The sequence below is a fragment of the Hetaerina americana genome, unplaced genomic scaffold (genome assembly GCF_022747635.1).
Source record: "Hetaerina americana unplaced genomic scaffold, ioHetAmer1.1.p SCAF_8, whole genome shotgun sequence".
NCBI classification, from domain to species: Eukaryota; Metazoa; Arthropoda; class Insecta; order Odonata; family Calopterygidae; genus Hetaerina; species Hetaerina americana.
The window spans coordinates 64,036,845-64,053,624 of record NW_027287427.1 but is presented as its reverse complement, the minus strand read 5'-3'; positions in this window follow the sequence as shown (position 1 = coordinate 64,053,624).

Below are 16,780 nucleotides of genomic sequence, written 5' to 3'. Positions count from 1 at the left end.
AACACTTCCGGAGCGCGTGAAACGGGGAAATGGATCAACATGTTGCATTTTGTGAGTTACATCTACACCACTACATCTACATCAATACCCTGCGAGCCACCAAAAAGGTGTGTGGCATGGGGTGCAGCACTAGGAGGAAAGGTTAAGGGACGAGGGGATTTGGGTTTTCAAATGGATGGGGGTAGGTGGGGGGAACCTGCAGTATACATATATATATATATATATATATATATATATATATATATATATATATATATATATATATATATATATAACCATGCGCAGTCCCTACCTTGTAGGTTAATACTTGTGTCGAACTGACTCTTGGGGGATTTCGATTACAAGCATTGTGGTCTCTTATTGTTCTTGGAAAAAATGACATTTTAAACCTGTTAATTTTGCAGTCTATCTCTCCAATTTTATATTCGTGATCCCTCCGCCCGTAATATGTTGGGGATCTATATCGTTACATATCGGAGTTCCATATTGTTAGTGAAATTGGGAAAATTAGAAGTTAGTGGAATTAAAAAATTAGAAAAATTGAGTGGAATAATTAAGTGGATCGATTAAATTGTCCTAAGGATCAGGGATACCGTCGATATTTAATCATAACTTAAACAATGAAAAATGATTTCCCCGCGGACGACAATCTCGCCGTTGTGGAAGGGCATGTGCTTTCTGATGACCCCTGAAGTTATGCTCGCGGGAGCAATGATATTTACTCCTGGTCACCCATGCCAGATAGGTCAAAGGATAGGTGCCAGACGAATGGTAGTCGGCGCAGCATCTGTTCCTCAATGAGGAGTGGATCAGCACGTTGCATTTTGCGAGTCATATGCCGTTGCTGAAATGTTAAAAATTAAGCGTATATGAAGATTGGCATTCTTAATACGGCGAGGGTAATTGAAATAGCGCAACCTTTGGAGGCCGTGTAAACGTATGCAAAAGCAAGGTATTATACTGCAACAGAAGAGCAGAATACCACAAAAATCTAAAAATGGAGAAACGATAGCTATAACAAGTGGAAGATATTGGCTGTTTGCGAAGAAATATCACCACAAACGACAATATCAAGATGACTAAGATAATAGCACGAGCCAAGGGGGTTGTGACGGGATGAAAAATCTCCTCGAAGCACGGAGAATTAGGCTCAGCGTTTGAAAATATTTGGTCGAGGATACATATGGAACCAACTTTCACTATTTGACCAAATAAGATCGAAAGCAGTGGAAATTTAGATGTCATTGGATAGTGGTGAAGATCAATTGAAAGGATAGAAAAATAAATAAAGGATTTCTGTGAAGGGCTGAAGATGGATGAATTCGAATGGACATAGAAATAAGAAGGGATGGATTTATCGCACAGATTTACGATACGATGACTTTATGAAAGTAACTTTTTAGGGTATTGAAATGGAAAGGAATAGACGTGAAGATCTTGGATGAGATATTTGAAGAAAATATTGAAGGCGGATACACGAAGAAAAAAGAATTCGTGAACAGTTATAAAATGATGAAAATATTGTTAATTTTCACAGAAATTTATTCCATTCAATGTCTATGCATCATTAGGTAAAGATAAATGCAATGTCATAAGTTTGGAGTAGGCTATATATGGAAAAAATATAACTTGTGTGCTGTAAAATCGGAGTGGGCAATGTATAAGTACATGGACATGTACACTCCATCAGAGTTAAGTATATAGATCCCAACCCGGAATTTTAAACCTTTTATTTTACCTCACGATGATGCAGGAGCATCGAAACGCGCGGCACATATCATTTTAGTTTTATTTTAATTTCTCAGTATGTTTCATTCGCACAAATTAAGAGTCCGTCACTACTGTTAACAAAGACGTGAAGAGGTCAGTCGGGAGGAACTGCGCCTCATTTTAATTCCATGTTAAGGCCAAATTTCAATTCTATCCATTAAACGCATATATTTGGGGGACCGAATAGTTTGTGAGGTTTTGATTAATACTTTTCCAATTAGATAGCATTTTGGGGATTGCTAATGACGTCGTTTAGGAACTGCGGCGGGTGGAATATCGGCTGACTACGCGAGGACTCATGTTTCAACTCAAAGTGAAGACAGTGAATATGACATGATGTGCATTGGAATTCCGGTTCCTGCCAAAGTTCCATCTGGAGGAACTTATTCTCCTGATATAGAAGTTTGATTATGCTGTTGCCGTGGAGGTTGTTTGCGATGCTAGTAACCACTAGAGATGGTATTCATTAGTAATCGGACTTGAACTTAGGGTGGATGATGAAAGACAATGCCAGTCAGTAAATCAATCTCGAATTGAACAGATGTAGGAAAATATTCAAAGGTGATTTTGCAGTTTATGAAGGGAAATTCCTCTTATATTCTTCCAAGTGGAGGCTGGTTTTTTTATTGGTGCTGGGTATCAACTCGTTGCACCTTAACTAGTAACGCGCTTAGGGTTGAAGGGTAATACTTTCCCTATTCTTCTAGGTTTTCCAAAAAAATAGTTCGGTACCTATTGAGAAAAATCAAAGAGCTCGTATTATGTTGAGCTGTCACGAGAGTTCGAAGAATCTAATTAAACAACCATTTCACAACTAAGGGATTACATGAAGCGCGATTCCTACTTTGCAGGCGCGCACCTACCACGGCATGACACCACAATCTACCATTAAGAGCATAGGGAGGAATTAAAGGTCACGAGCTAATATGGAAAGTTTCGATTCAATCATGAAAATTAGTCAATCCTATTAAAAGGCATAGGTGCAAGCAAGTTTTGGTGCCTCTATATTTTTGTTTCACCAGACTTTTGATTGTGCTCAATAAATCCAATAGACTGTGGGTTTAAATTGATGCATCGATCAGAAGGTATTTTAGAATTCGGTATTAGAGGAATACGGAATTAAAATAAAATGAAAAGTTTCCTTGATCATAAAGGTAAAACAAAGTTTCATCCGTGGATTTATTGTTTAACTATCGTATGCTTTGAGTATTCGTCGCCGGTTTCCAATAAAACACGTCAGAGTCCAGACATCGAAACGCCGGCAGTTCATCGGTTTGATTCAATGGATTTTAATTGAAAATATTTTTAAAATATCCCAAAAGGGTTAGCTGGGTTTAAAAAAATTCAAATTTATTTCAAATTCTTGCGTTTTATCAATATGGCCTCGTAATCGCACCCAGAAAATTTCTTGAAAAATGAAATTAAAATACGAAGCATCAATTTATGGGATGTGATAGCGTCTTAGATAGTGCATTTGACAAATAATTGAACGACCTGAGTTCAAGTTTCGTAAGACACTTCAGAAATGACCGCCATCATTCAAGCTGTGTGGTTTTTCGGGTGCCAAAACGTCATGTGACACCCAAGGCGGTCAGCTTCCGGTCCTCGAAGCTCATTGTCAATTCGACTCCAGTGTTGATAATTATAATGGTGGCATAAGCTAATATTTTTTGAGTATTTTGTAAACACCTTCTTCGCAATCGATCTGCCATCGTCTCATCAGATCCAAAGTAATCGTTTGATGAATTGTTCTCCGACTCGAAAGAGAGGAATTGAGAATAGGAAATAATTTAACCATGCTCATAAATGAGATGAGACTTGATGAATGCGCATCTACTTACTGCGTCGTATATTCTGAAATTATTTCGAAAGGTTAGTCCATTAACTTACTTGAGTGAAGAAAGGCAAAAGACGCTATACCCATCGTTGAAGGGAATTTCCTCGTAGCCACTTGTCAGGCCTCGGGCAAATGGTTCAACTCCCCGGAAGGCGGAGGCGCTGAGAACCTTAAGTATTTCTCTCAAAACACGAAAAGGTCTCTGGAGGTTATGAAAACACAGTCATAACAATCCCTCCATATTTCTCGGGGAACTTATTTTCTCGCAATACTTTAACGACACCAACTCCCACCCCTTTAGGATATAATTTTCAATCGTTTCCTCGGATCATGCATTTATTTATTGTTGTGAGGACAATTATAGCGGGGACAAAGATTTCTTTCCTCCATGGTAGTGGAATTGAAAAATAGTGCTTTATTTTTTAAACGAATAATATTCAATTTCCATTTGATGATATTTTCAATATTTTGCCCGGATTTAGGCTCCTTTTAGGCATGAATTATTTTAACCCATTATTTATTTGATTAATTATTAGCAAAAATTAACTCAAATATGGTCAATAGTACTGCCTTCTTTTCCATTTTAACCAGAAAAAAATATGGTGGTCATCAGTTGAGAGAGGTGATGGTTTGGTGAGGATTCGACTCATCCAATTTCCAGTAATCATTTCTCGTCAATTAGAGAACATTCCAATATTACGTGTACAATCGTGGATCCGATTTCTTGGGAAATAATTGTTTTACCCCGAAGCTGACTGGTTATCTCCTCGGCCTTGAATGCATGTCAATCATTGAAAAATTTCCGCACCCATTCAACCATTCGCTTTCTTGCTTTAGGACTAAAAGCAGTCTTTGTGAAATTCCTGCCAAAACGGTTACAAATCGCTGCGAGCATCTAAAACACGTCGGTGCACCTGTTGATTTAAAACTGCATTCTTCTTCTGCTCCTTACAATTCCTCCACACCCCTCTTCCGTGCCGTCCAATCTCTCCTAATCTTTCGTTCCTTCTTTTGCGACTACCTTACATTCTCCCTTCTATTCCAACCTTCAACATGCCACTTACAATCCATATGCCCTCCAACCGTTTTTTTGTTAATTTATACTTCAATGCATGCGCAAATGGGACTTTTATATCGTCTTGTTCAACTATTATATAAATTGTCACTGTGTTTTTTCACATTAAATTGAACGGATTTCATCAATAGCTATGTAAAGTGATCCCAATTGTATTAATGAAAATTGCATTGACCGTCATCATAAGCTTTGATTTTTTTTAAAACTACTTGCGCGCTTTGGAAAATGTTTGGTCTGATGTTCTATCAAAAATTTTTCCAATTGTCATAAAAAAATAATGAATTCACCATTTACTATAATTATTTTTACTTAAGATTATTGGTGTGCAACCTATAATAATAAGTATAGGCAGTCAGCTGTAAAAGCAAACTCTTGGCTGTGTATGAATGCTGGAATCTACTTTCCCATAAATCAACAAAGGAATTTCACAGCGTAAAAAGTCCCGGTCAAGGGAAGTGATTTTCACGCAGTAAAATTACTGCCGTTTCGGTGGGCATCAGCAGATGACGACTTATTTTAAGTACGTAATGGTCGCGATATTTCCCGCACTTCTTCATTTTTTCAAAAATTTATTTTCAGTTACTTTAAATCTCATAGTTGCTCAGCTGTACCTATATCGTCCTCACGGTAAACTTCTTCTCTATACTAATCTCTCCACTCTTGATGCCTTTTCTGAATCTCCTCCTACTAGGTCTTCTCTTTCACATCCTTACGTATCTTAGTTTTTCTTTCTCTTTACGCAGATAATACCCTTGATTCTTTCCGCGATCACTGTCACACGATCCCGTGGTAGCCCGCCGGGCATTAAGTAAATGTTGACAGCTGAATCTCAAAAACTTCCTTCCTTAATTCTCCCTTTAGCCCTCTTCCCTCAATAGTCCAGGACTCTATCGTACCAAATCACCTCGTAGGGAAAATTAGCTTAGTATGGAAAGAGTAAAAGGGGGTCTGGTTTTGTATTATTCCGTACTCCTTTAATCGAAATATATGCTGAGTAATAATTAAAGAAAGATACTTCAAATACTTCAGAAACTTATCAAAGAAAGATACTTAAATTAAAAAGTCCAAGTTTTGGAAACATCCAGCGCTACGCCCAATGTATTCAAACCTTTACACATCGACGAAATGCGTACTCATTCAAATTTCTCTCCAAAAAGCACCTCTGAAACGATTCTGTCACCTCCACGATTCGAACCCAGGCCTCCTGGGTGAGAAGCCAGTACAATGGCCATCGTACCATCCCGATCCCCATAAAGCGCTTAAATTGATGGAGAGGCGAAAGCCGAAAGAGGTAAGCAAGAGAGTAAATGATAAATGTAGAATAGAGGGTATTTAAAATTAGTATATTATATATTACAGCAGAAATTCTTAATATGTTATCTGTAGAGATAAAACAATTGTTCCGGTAAAATTGTCTCATAATATCTGATCTAATTTGTGCTATTAAGTTATACGAATGTAGATGATTTTTCAAATTTTTTGGTCTTGATGTTTTATACTTTTGTTATTTCTAACGCTGAGACTTATTTACGTTAATTTTGGTGGTGATGAATTAGTTCCTTTTCGCCGGCAAGAGATTTTTGTATTCGTCCTTAATGGGATTTGTATGGGTTTGAGGGTGCTCCTATTACAGCATGACTTATTGGTGCCGCAATCTCTCCAAAAGCCATGCAGGGAAACGCATGCATAACGGTTATTTAAAATTTATGTAACCATTTTGGTGAAAATAACACTTGCTTCGAAAGAGAATGTGTGGTTGATGACGTTCAGCGCGATAGGGAGGGAAGGTGGCGGAGGTGAGGAAAGGGCGTGTTCGGCTGTTACAAGGCTGTTACAAGGCGAGGGAGGGCGGGCGGACGGAGGGGGCAGGGCGTGTGGGTGGAGGGTGTGAGGGAACGTCAGGGGTGGGGGGTCTGAGGGAGCGTCGGGGGTAGGGGGAGGAAGGGGGAAGATGAGGGGTGGGTCAGAGTGGAATCCGGGGAATAACCGAGGAAAGGTTTTCCTTTTTCTCTCCCGCGAGGCTTTTTTAGCGGACGGGCAAATGACGTCCCGGGGCGAAAAAAAAAGATCTCGGATCTCTGGTAGATTGGGCGGGGATGGAACCTGCGTTACTCCAATTTTGCGGAGGGGTCTCTTGAGGCAGGAGTCTGCGGGGACCGTGAGTCAACCGGATATGGCTAATATACTCAAAGGATAACGGAACCACTCTTCTTTGTTCGCCGCCATGTGTCAGATTCTTCAGAAATATCGCGGCCAAATTAATTCTTCCGTTGCTTTTGTTACCAATCCATATCGAATTGAAGGGAAAACGTAAGTATTCGAAATTTCATACTAAAGCCTGGATGCCATCAAGAGAACTTTGGGTTTGCCAAAAATTATTACGTCCGGCAGTACTTGAATATGCAAAAATTATCATGAAACAAGATCAGTTTTGTACGTGGGTGATAGTAAGCAAAAGAATGAATATATTTTTCATTTCTGAAAGTCGACAAAGAGATATTTACTGTCAACCCCTTACAAAATCTGAAAAGTACTTACTGTTCAAAGGCGTCGTGTATTTTCAGAAGGTTTACTAGTTGTTTCGAATATGCAGGAAAAAACCCCACCCTTGTTCTGTTATAGTCTGAAAATCATGAGGACTATTTAAACGATCGTTGTGAATCCAACTTCTCAGACACATGCTATCTTCAAGCTTGGTGAGCCGGTTACGGAAGTATTGGATACAATCGATACATGCTCCGGAGTGAATGACTGCAGCAGATTAATACAATGTGAGACTCCGTTTTTAGGCGTTTAACTATTTAGGAGATAAATTTATTCGTGGTATATTTTTAGTTTTTTTGAGTCCTCCCCAATTACTTTAAGTTCTTTCGAAGAATTTCTAGCGTTGAAGTCTCTATCAATTCTCTGATTGTAAACTCGAGCATCTTGGCCAAGCTGCAAGGTTTTCTACAGTTCTATTCGATCAGAACATTCATACAGATGCTAAATACAATAAATATTTTTATAGTTAAAACAAAAAGAATTCAAGAGGATTTTTTCAAGCAATTTGCTGCGTTGTGAAACTGCAGTCGTCGTTCTTCAAGACTTAATACGTACCTATGGTATACTGGTATATTTTCCGGTAACCTATTATTTTTTGTAAATTCTAGTTAACATTGATGAGTAGTTCATTTATACAGGATTGCAAGTTTTATTGTGAAAGAATCATTTAAAAATGTTCAAATTGGCTAAATTGTTCATGTATACAGGAGGTCATTACAAGCTAGCTAGTGGAAAAATTTATTAAAAATCTTAAATCGGCTAAATTGTCCAAAGGGTCAGACATACCGTCGATGTTTTATTAAAACTTAAACAATTAAATATGCTCCCTTTGCGGACAAAAATCTCGATATTCCGATGACCCTAGGAGCTACAAGGGCTATGCTGACCCCCTAGACCTATTCTGGTGGGAGCAATTATTATTGCTCCTGATAGATAGGTCGTGTCCGACCCATGCCAAATAGGTCAAAGGATAGGAACCAGGCGAAAGTTAGCCGATGCAGCGCCTGTCCCTCAGTGAGGTGGCTCCGAAGGCGTCTGACCCCAGTGAAGCGGCCTTTTCAGATATGGTGTTATGTTAAAAAACCTATTGAAGATGGCCACGAGAAGTTACCTTAATTATGTATCCCACGACTTGATGATGAAGTCGTGTTCAGTTTGTGTCAGTTCAAAAAGTAGTTTAAACGACAGGCTACCTTAAATATCAAGTAAACATTGAAATCAATGTTAAACGAACTGGAAAAAATGCCTTAATAATCGCTATTAAACGAAATCGTCAAAACTATAAACTCAATGGTGTTTCTAGCGGCACGAGTCATTAACCCTTGGTTGATTCGGGAAGTGAGATAAGATCTAACCCGCACAAAACCCTACGGCAAGTGAAATCAACTCTTTCGGAGTAGAGCATGCCTTTTCTTCACCCCCACCCGTCCGCTTGTTCTCACTAAGTCCTGCTACTTTCGGAGAAAATCACTGAGTTTAGCTGGAATCGTCCAGAGGCGTCGCCCACGAAGGGTTCCGGAGTTTTCCGATGAACAGCCAAGACCTCCTGGGCTAACACATGGTCAATTATTCAATGCAGCAAGTAGTGCAAATTATGAAAAATGTCCCGCGTCGTAGTATGAGTCTTACGCACAGGTTACATAGTTGCGCAGCAAAGGTTTGAAAGTCATGGCGCGTGCATTAATTCCCCATTGAGGCATAGGGAAGGCCCCTCTCTCCCCTTATCTCTACGCATGTATGTAAAACTTTCCGCTCGCGTGGAATTTTTCCCACCGGATGGGTGACAGCGGGTTGCGCGTAACTGTGTTGTCGCATTCATCCTTGGTTCAGGTACATTTTTTGATGATTCAAAGGGGATATCTTCAGACGAATGTAACCGTTCGTCAAGATACATAAGGTACGTACAAAATGCGCTGCATCCAAGAGTTACTAAATGTTTAATTACGTATACATTTCTAGAAAGCGACAAAAATTATCCATTGCTCAAGTAATGGTATAATTTGACCACGAATTAGATTCCGATCGGTAAACTTTATGTATTTGGCACGAAAATTGTTAACTGGATCCTCCTGTTCATAAAGTCACTAGATACGTAGTTTAACCACTAATTAGTCATATCTTACACACCACTTCATCTCATGCGACCTGACCTCGTATGAATTCAATATTTATGAGTGATTTTTTCAGTTTTTATGCAGGAAACATATAATAGTTTCATGACTAAACGCAAAATTACCCTGTGAAAGATTTGTACTCAGGACCGTCAAAGTATGCATGCACGTTAGGTATTTATAGATGGAGCATATATAAATGAAGCACTGGATCGAAAATAATGTTAACAGAGCCTTAAATATTAGGAGCAATATAATTTTCTTGTTTACTCCAGCAGTAAAAAATTTATTGCGAATGTATGAAATGTATTATGGAAAAACGAAGCAAGTGGAGAAAAACGAGTTCCATCGAAGTTCAACATTAGATCATTGGTCGATCAAAATTATTCGCATAATCATGTTAGTCTCATTGGTACCTCAATTTCGATGTGTATCGAAAAAAACTTAGTTTTTGTAGAATTTTCTATTTGAAATTTCATTAATTTTGTCTATATAATTAAATAGGCATAGGAAGGTAAGATGCGCATGATAATGATGGATTCAAAATTAAAAAAAAAATTAAATGTCGACTTTCGTCGTATTTCTGTATGCTATAACGTATATATTGGTTATATTGATTTTTCTATCTATTCAATATTTATTATTGGGGACATTGTGTTTGCAAATTCAACTAATATATACTACCTTGATCAAAAATTTCCCGGAATTTATTCAGAAAATTAAAAATACAAGTTTATTCATCTAAATCTATATTGTCCCCTTCAAAGTAATCCCCATCGACTGCAACACACTTATGCCAGCGCTTGATCCAATCCTCGAAACATTTTTTATATTCGGTTTTCGGTATGTCCATCAGTGCTTCCTGCGATTTTTCCATTACTTCCTCTCGGCTGCTAAAACGCGTTCCCCGTAATGGTTTTTTAACTCGATTGAACAGAAAGAAGTCACAGGGAGCCAAATCAGGTGAATTCGGTGGCTGTTGGATGGTATTTGTTGCATTTTTCGTCAAAAAATTACGAATAATGATAGCACTGTGCGACGGTGCGTTATCATGGTGCAAAATCCACGAGTTTTCTGGCCACATTTCTGGTCTCTTTCGGCGAATTGCTTCACGCAAACGTCTCATAACGCCCAAATAATACTCTTTGTTTACTGTCTGGCCTTCTGGCAAAAATTCATGATGCACTACACCGTTGTAATCCATGAAAACCGTCAGCATTGCCTTCTTTTTTGACTGAAAACGACGTGGTTTTTTTGGTCTCGGCTCATTTGGTGAACGCCATTCACTTGCCTGATGTCTGGATTGCGTGTCGTACTCATAAACCCACGTCTCGTCTCCAGTAATGATCCTTTTGATGAATGTGGGATCGGATTCAGCCTCGGAAATCATGTCTTTTGCGACGTCAACACGGTCTCTTTTTTGCATGAAATTGAGGTCTTTTGGCACCAACTTTGCTGCTATACGACGGAAACCCAAATCATTAACCACAATGCCTTGGGCGGATCCATAGGCAATGTTCAAGTCCTCCGCTATTTCTCTGATGGTTAATTTGCGGTTATTGACCAACATTTCTTTTACTTTATCAATTTTTTCACCGACTTTCGATGTCGATGGTCTGCCACTGCGTTCATCATCTTCGATTGACTCACGACCACTTCTGAACCGCTCGTGCCACTGGTAAACGACCGTTGTTTTTAGAGAATCGTTGCCGAAACACTTTTCCAACATTTCCAACGTCCGTGCGCCACTAAATCCGTTTTGTACGCAAAATTTAATACAAGTTCGTTGTTGCAAATTTAAATCCATTTCTGCAATTGTAAAAAATTGCCAACACACACAGAGATAGATGTACTCTTGGCTACGTAACTTTTGCAAATGTCAAGTTATGACACTAAGATTTAAAGGGAATATCAACAACAGATGTACCAATTTAACAAAAAAAACAGAACTCAAATCGGAACGATGGGAGCGCCACACGGTGGTTATTCCGGGAACTTTTTGATCAAGGTAGTATGTTGCGTTCTTATCTTTTATATTTATGCTCGTTGCAATGTACTCTCTGGAAGCTGATTGACGAGTGACAAGACGTTCCTCTTGCAAAGTAATTAAATTTTCACAAGATTCATTCACGATTATATTTCCAGCGATGCTGAAAGAGTTTTAGCCAGCACATTTTGTCTCTGACATGCTATTTTGAGCTCATTGGTAGCTTTTTTTCCACAGCAACCCTTAACTAGCGCAACATCAGTCACGATATATTTGATGTCTGCTGACAAACTCAACCGTTTAGGTATTCCAAGGGTAAACATGCTAAGCAATGTAAATCAATCGACTCGGTTAAATTTTCCAAGCGCGAACGCGATCGACCATCGTGAGAATGGCCAGTCAGGTATCTCTTTAGAACACTAATGCACATTACTGTCGTTTTCGACGGTGATGAAATGCCAACAACGGGAACAAGGTTTAGGGGCTTCGCGTCGGAGCGACAGGCGCCGATACGAAGAATAACTCGCTCCGCAAGTACCGGCGGAATCTGCGAAAGGAGCGGTCAGGTGAGCGACCGCCGGGAAAGTTTTCCTCCTCGCACCCATGCTGCCACCGTACATAGCCACACACGGCCCCGCGCCCTATAAACATAACGGCCGAATGATCTCTCCGCGGCGCCGAGCGAAGACGTCACGGATTAACGATGACGTCGATGGAGTTGCGAACGCGTAAAAAAAGAGCGATATAGAGCGCGTCCTCGGCCTCTCTCCCCGCGTGAATGGAGTGGGCGGGATGATCCACAGGAGGGGATGGGGTCAGGCGTAGTCGGGGAGAAGAGTGGGAGAAGTTGAGGAGAGGAGGGAGGAGTTGGAGGGGGACGGGTCGGAGGCTGCGCAGAGGAGAAAGCGGACTTGGTTTATGCCTTCTCCTCCTGTGGGGAGGGTTGGGGGGAATGGCCGGGAGGGAAAAATGACCAAGGAGTGGATGGGAAAGCGTACGAAAGGCCATGGACGTCTGCTGGCAAGGAGAAGAAAAAAAAAGAGAGACGGAAAAAAAGAAACAACCGTGGTCAGTCCTGATCAACGCTTGAATAGCAGCGAGATTGGGGGGGGGGGTGTAACATTAGAACGGAAAAAGTACTCTCTCCCTTTAAGACTCTGGCTTCATCTCATATTGCTGCTTCTTAATGAAAGATGTTATTTCTTAATTAAACGAAAAAACAAAATAAATATGCCAAATTCTCGAGGCACTCATGGACGTATGGTTGCCCTCCGGAAACTCGTCCATGTTAACGTTTTCCCATTTGGTTAGCAATCGAGGTCCTTCAGACATATTCAAGTATTATTTATTTGTGTAATCAGTGAATCACAGGGAGACACGTAGTCAGGTGGCACATTCAAATAATTAACATAAATATCGGGTTAATTTCAATAGAAAACAACTATCAACCGGTCGCCATGTGATAACATAATTCATAAACATATGTAGTGAGCATGTGAATATATATATATATATATATATATATATATATATATATATATATATATATATATATATATATATATATATATATATAAGATACGTATGTACCCGTTCCTACAAATACTCGCCACGCCCAGAAACAAAATTGAACGAAACATAAAATAGCCATAGCATGGGATCTCAGGGGGGATACACGGTAGAGTAAATTAGCATTGAGGGCCTTTAATCCACACGTATCTGTGGTCACAACTGTAGTAAATAATAATCTAAGCGCTTCAATTCAATTGAAAATGTAAAATCACCTATGGGGGAGTTAATTAGGAGATGGAATACTTTTGTATGGAAACAAATATGTGGGAAAATTTTTTTTCTAAGGATGATGACTGAGTATTCTCTATATACACTTCCGTGACGTTTTTCAGGACAATATTTTTAGTAGATTCTGCTCTTTAGGTTCAATGACGAAATTTTTTCTGGTATGGTCTGGTTGTGAATCCTTTTTTTTTAGGCGGAGAAAATAAAAATCTTGAAACTCACTTGAAATTTGAGGTTCATGACCCAGATTCCGACATTAATACCTTTTTCAGGAGCATAAAATAAAGGACACATCCTTCTATATTAAAGCGGGGAGCAGTGCTTTTAAAGGAGGGGATGAATAAACAAATGGGGTGGACAAGAAACAAATTATTTCTTGGAAAGACGACCACTGGACCGCTTTAAATCAATATGGGTCAAGGGAAATATTTGGCGGTTTTTGATTTCCATCACAGCTAAAGAATCGCAGACCCAACAAATTCAATAACAACTCAATGTAAATGGCGATCGGTTCAAAATAAAATACCGATCTTTTACCGAATCTTCATGCTTTTCACCCTTGTTTAACAGAGTTTATGTAAAATTGCTTCATTACATTTGAAGATTTTGATGGAATTCGTTTGTTATCTCGTCATCCAGCTAAAAAGGTTATGTAACCGTAAATAATAGAATTGTTTATTCTCACTGCTTCTTCACAAATTTTCTCCCGTTTATTATTTATGCTGGCCATATACTAGCAATTAAGAAATAAATGTTATGTATGTGTATGGTATATAAAACTTATAAACAAAAAATAAAGAGACACTCGCAGTTCTAATTTTTTAATGCTTTGAATATTGAGTTTTCTTTTATCCGTTGAGAAAGGTGGTTGGGCCACCGAAATACTCAAAAACCATTGCTGAAATTCTCTTTATTTTTTCTTTCTAAATCTATGCACCATCGGCACGCTTGTGACTAAAACACAAAATAAATACATACATAAATAAATATATATTTTTTTTTTTTTTTTTTTTTAAGTAATCTACCGGTTAAGGTAGGTTTTTGGACTGACACAACTACCAAACAAATATTTTATTACTCCTAACAAAACACAAAATCAATCATCCTACTCTATATCAGGTCCCTCTTCATCTCTGAGTACTTCCTTCCTCCCTTCATCCCGTCCAACAACCCTATCCTGTTCCTTCCCTTTCCTCTTTTGCCCAACATTCTACCCTCTATCACAGTCTTCAACATCCCACTGCCGGTCAACACCCCCTTCATCCACTTTTCCTGACTCCATAGGATTGCTCCCAACAAACCCCTCTCTTCGCCCACCATACCAAGTACTTCCTCATTTGTTTTCTTCTCTGTCCATTTCACCTTCTCCATTCTTCTCCACACCCACATTTCAAAAGCCTCCAATCTACGTCTATCCTCCTGCTTCAATGACCACGTTTCCGCTCCGTACATAGCTACGCTCCATATCAAAGTTTTTACGAGTCTTTTCTTAACATCCTTACTCAAAGTCCCTGTCATTAACTCCCTCCTCCTTGTGAAAGCCTCTTTGCCTAGCGCAATTCTTCTCCTTACGTCCCTACTACTTTGACCGTGTTGGTCCAAAACACTACCGAGATACGTAAACTGTTCTACCTGCTCTAGCTTTTGCCCTCCTATTTTAATGTTAAGCTTGGCCTTTTTCTTTCTAGAAAATCGCATAACCTTTGTTTTATTAATATTGATTCTCATCCCATACCTGTCGCACTGAATTTCCAATTCACTAAGCAATGCTTGCAGCCCCTTGGCTGACTGACAAACTAAAGCTTGGTCATCAGCAAACCTAACTGATTTTACGAATTCCCCGCCCACTTTCATTCCTACCTCGAGTTCTTCCCATGCCTCTTTGATCATTTCTTCTGCGTACAGGTTGAACAGCAACGGTGATAATGGGCAACCCTGCCTTACACCCCTTCCTAACACTGCCCATCCTGACTCCCCGTTTCCCACCCTCACCTGAGCAGTCTGAGACATGTACAGGTTGCGGATTAGCCTCCTTTCCCTCCAATCTATTCCTATTTTCTGCAATATACTCATTAGTTTTTCCCAATTTACTCTATCAAACGCTTTTTCGAAATCTACGAAACAGGCAAATACCTCCTGGTTGTGTTCTATATTCCTCTCGATTAATAATCTCATTACTGCAATGGCATCACGCGTACCTCTCCCCTTCCTAAACCCAAACTGATCATCCCCTAAGTAATCATTTGCCCTACTCTCTATCCTTTTGTTTATGATCCTGAGAACAACCTTAGCTGCGTGGGATATCAAACTAATTGTCCTATAGTCCTCACATGACGTGGCCTTTACCTTTTTCGGAATAGGAACTAAAACTGATCTCACAAAGTCTTCCGGCCAGATTCCCTCCTCATAAATACTACGGATCAGCCCATATAGCCTCTTCCTCCCACATTTTCCCAAGCATTTCAAAAGTTCCACGGGAATGTTATCTACCCCCACGGCCTTATTTAGTTTCATCTCCCTTAATGCCCTTTCTATCTCATTGTCTAGTATGCCTGGACCTAAGCTATCTTCCTCTACGTCATGTTCCTTTTCAATGTCTAACTTTGTTGGTCTAAGCTCTTTACTATACAGGTCTTCTACATATTCCTTCCATCTCTCTTGGATCTTTCCTGCGTCAACTATTACCTTACCGGCCTTATCTCTAACTGCTATCGTTGATCTCCCTTTCTTACTTCCCGATAAAGATTTAACTATGCTGTAAAGCGCACCGATTTCCCCCTTCCTCAGCAGACTTTCCATATTCTCGCACTGCGTCTTCCACCATGCTTCCTTTGCTTTATTTGTTGCCCGCCTCAATTTATTGTTCAATTCTTTGTACTTCATTTTGCCTAATTCTGTATTTATATTCTTCCATTTTCGCCGCTCATCCATTTTTGTAATCATCTCATCCGTGATCCATGGTTTACGAGTCCTTTTAGCGTTAACGGTTCCAATAGTGTCTTTTGCCGCTTTAGACAACCCTTTTTTGATACATTCCCATTTTTCTTCAATAGTACTTAGCTCTTTACCGTCCTCCATGATTTTCTCTACCGCCTGTTTGTATTCCTTTCTTTTCAACCCATTTAATGCTTCTACATTCCATTTTCTAACTCGCCGCCCCTGCCTTATCTTTTTAAAACGTACGCTACATTTCATAACAACTAAATTGTGGTCTGAGTCCGCATCCGCTCCCGGGAAGCTGTGGGAATTTATCACACTGTTCCTAAACCTGTGTCTAACCAGGATATAATCTAGCTGATATCTTCCCGAGTCACCTGGCATTTTCCATGTATACCTGCGTCTTTTGTGGTGTCTGAACCAAGTGTTGGTGATAACTAACCCCTGTCTCCTGCAGAACTCAACTGCTTTCTCCCCGCGGTCATTCCTCGTGCCTAAACCGTAGTCCCCCACCTCATCACCATCTCTTCCTTCGCCTACTGTCGCATTCCAATCCCCCATCACTATCAAATGTTTCCCTGCAGGAACACATGCAATCATGTCCTCTAACTGATCGTATATCCTATCGACCTCTTCTTCCTTATGGTTGCTCGGTGGCATGTATACCTGGATAATAACTAAGTTCGTCAGTTCTGCTTTTATCTCCACTAGTAGTATTCTAT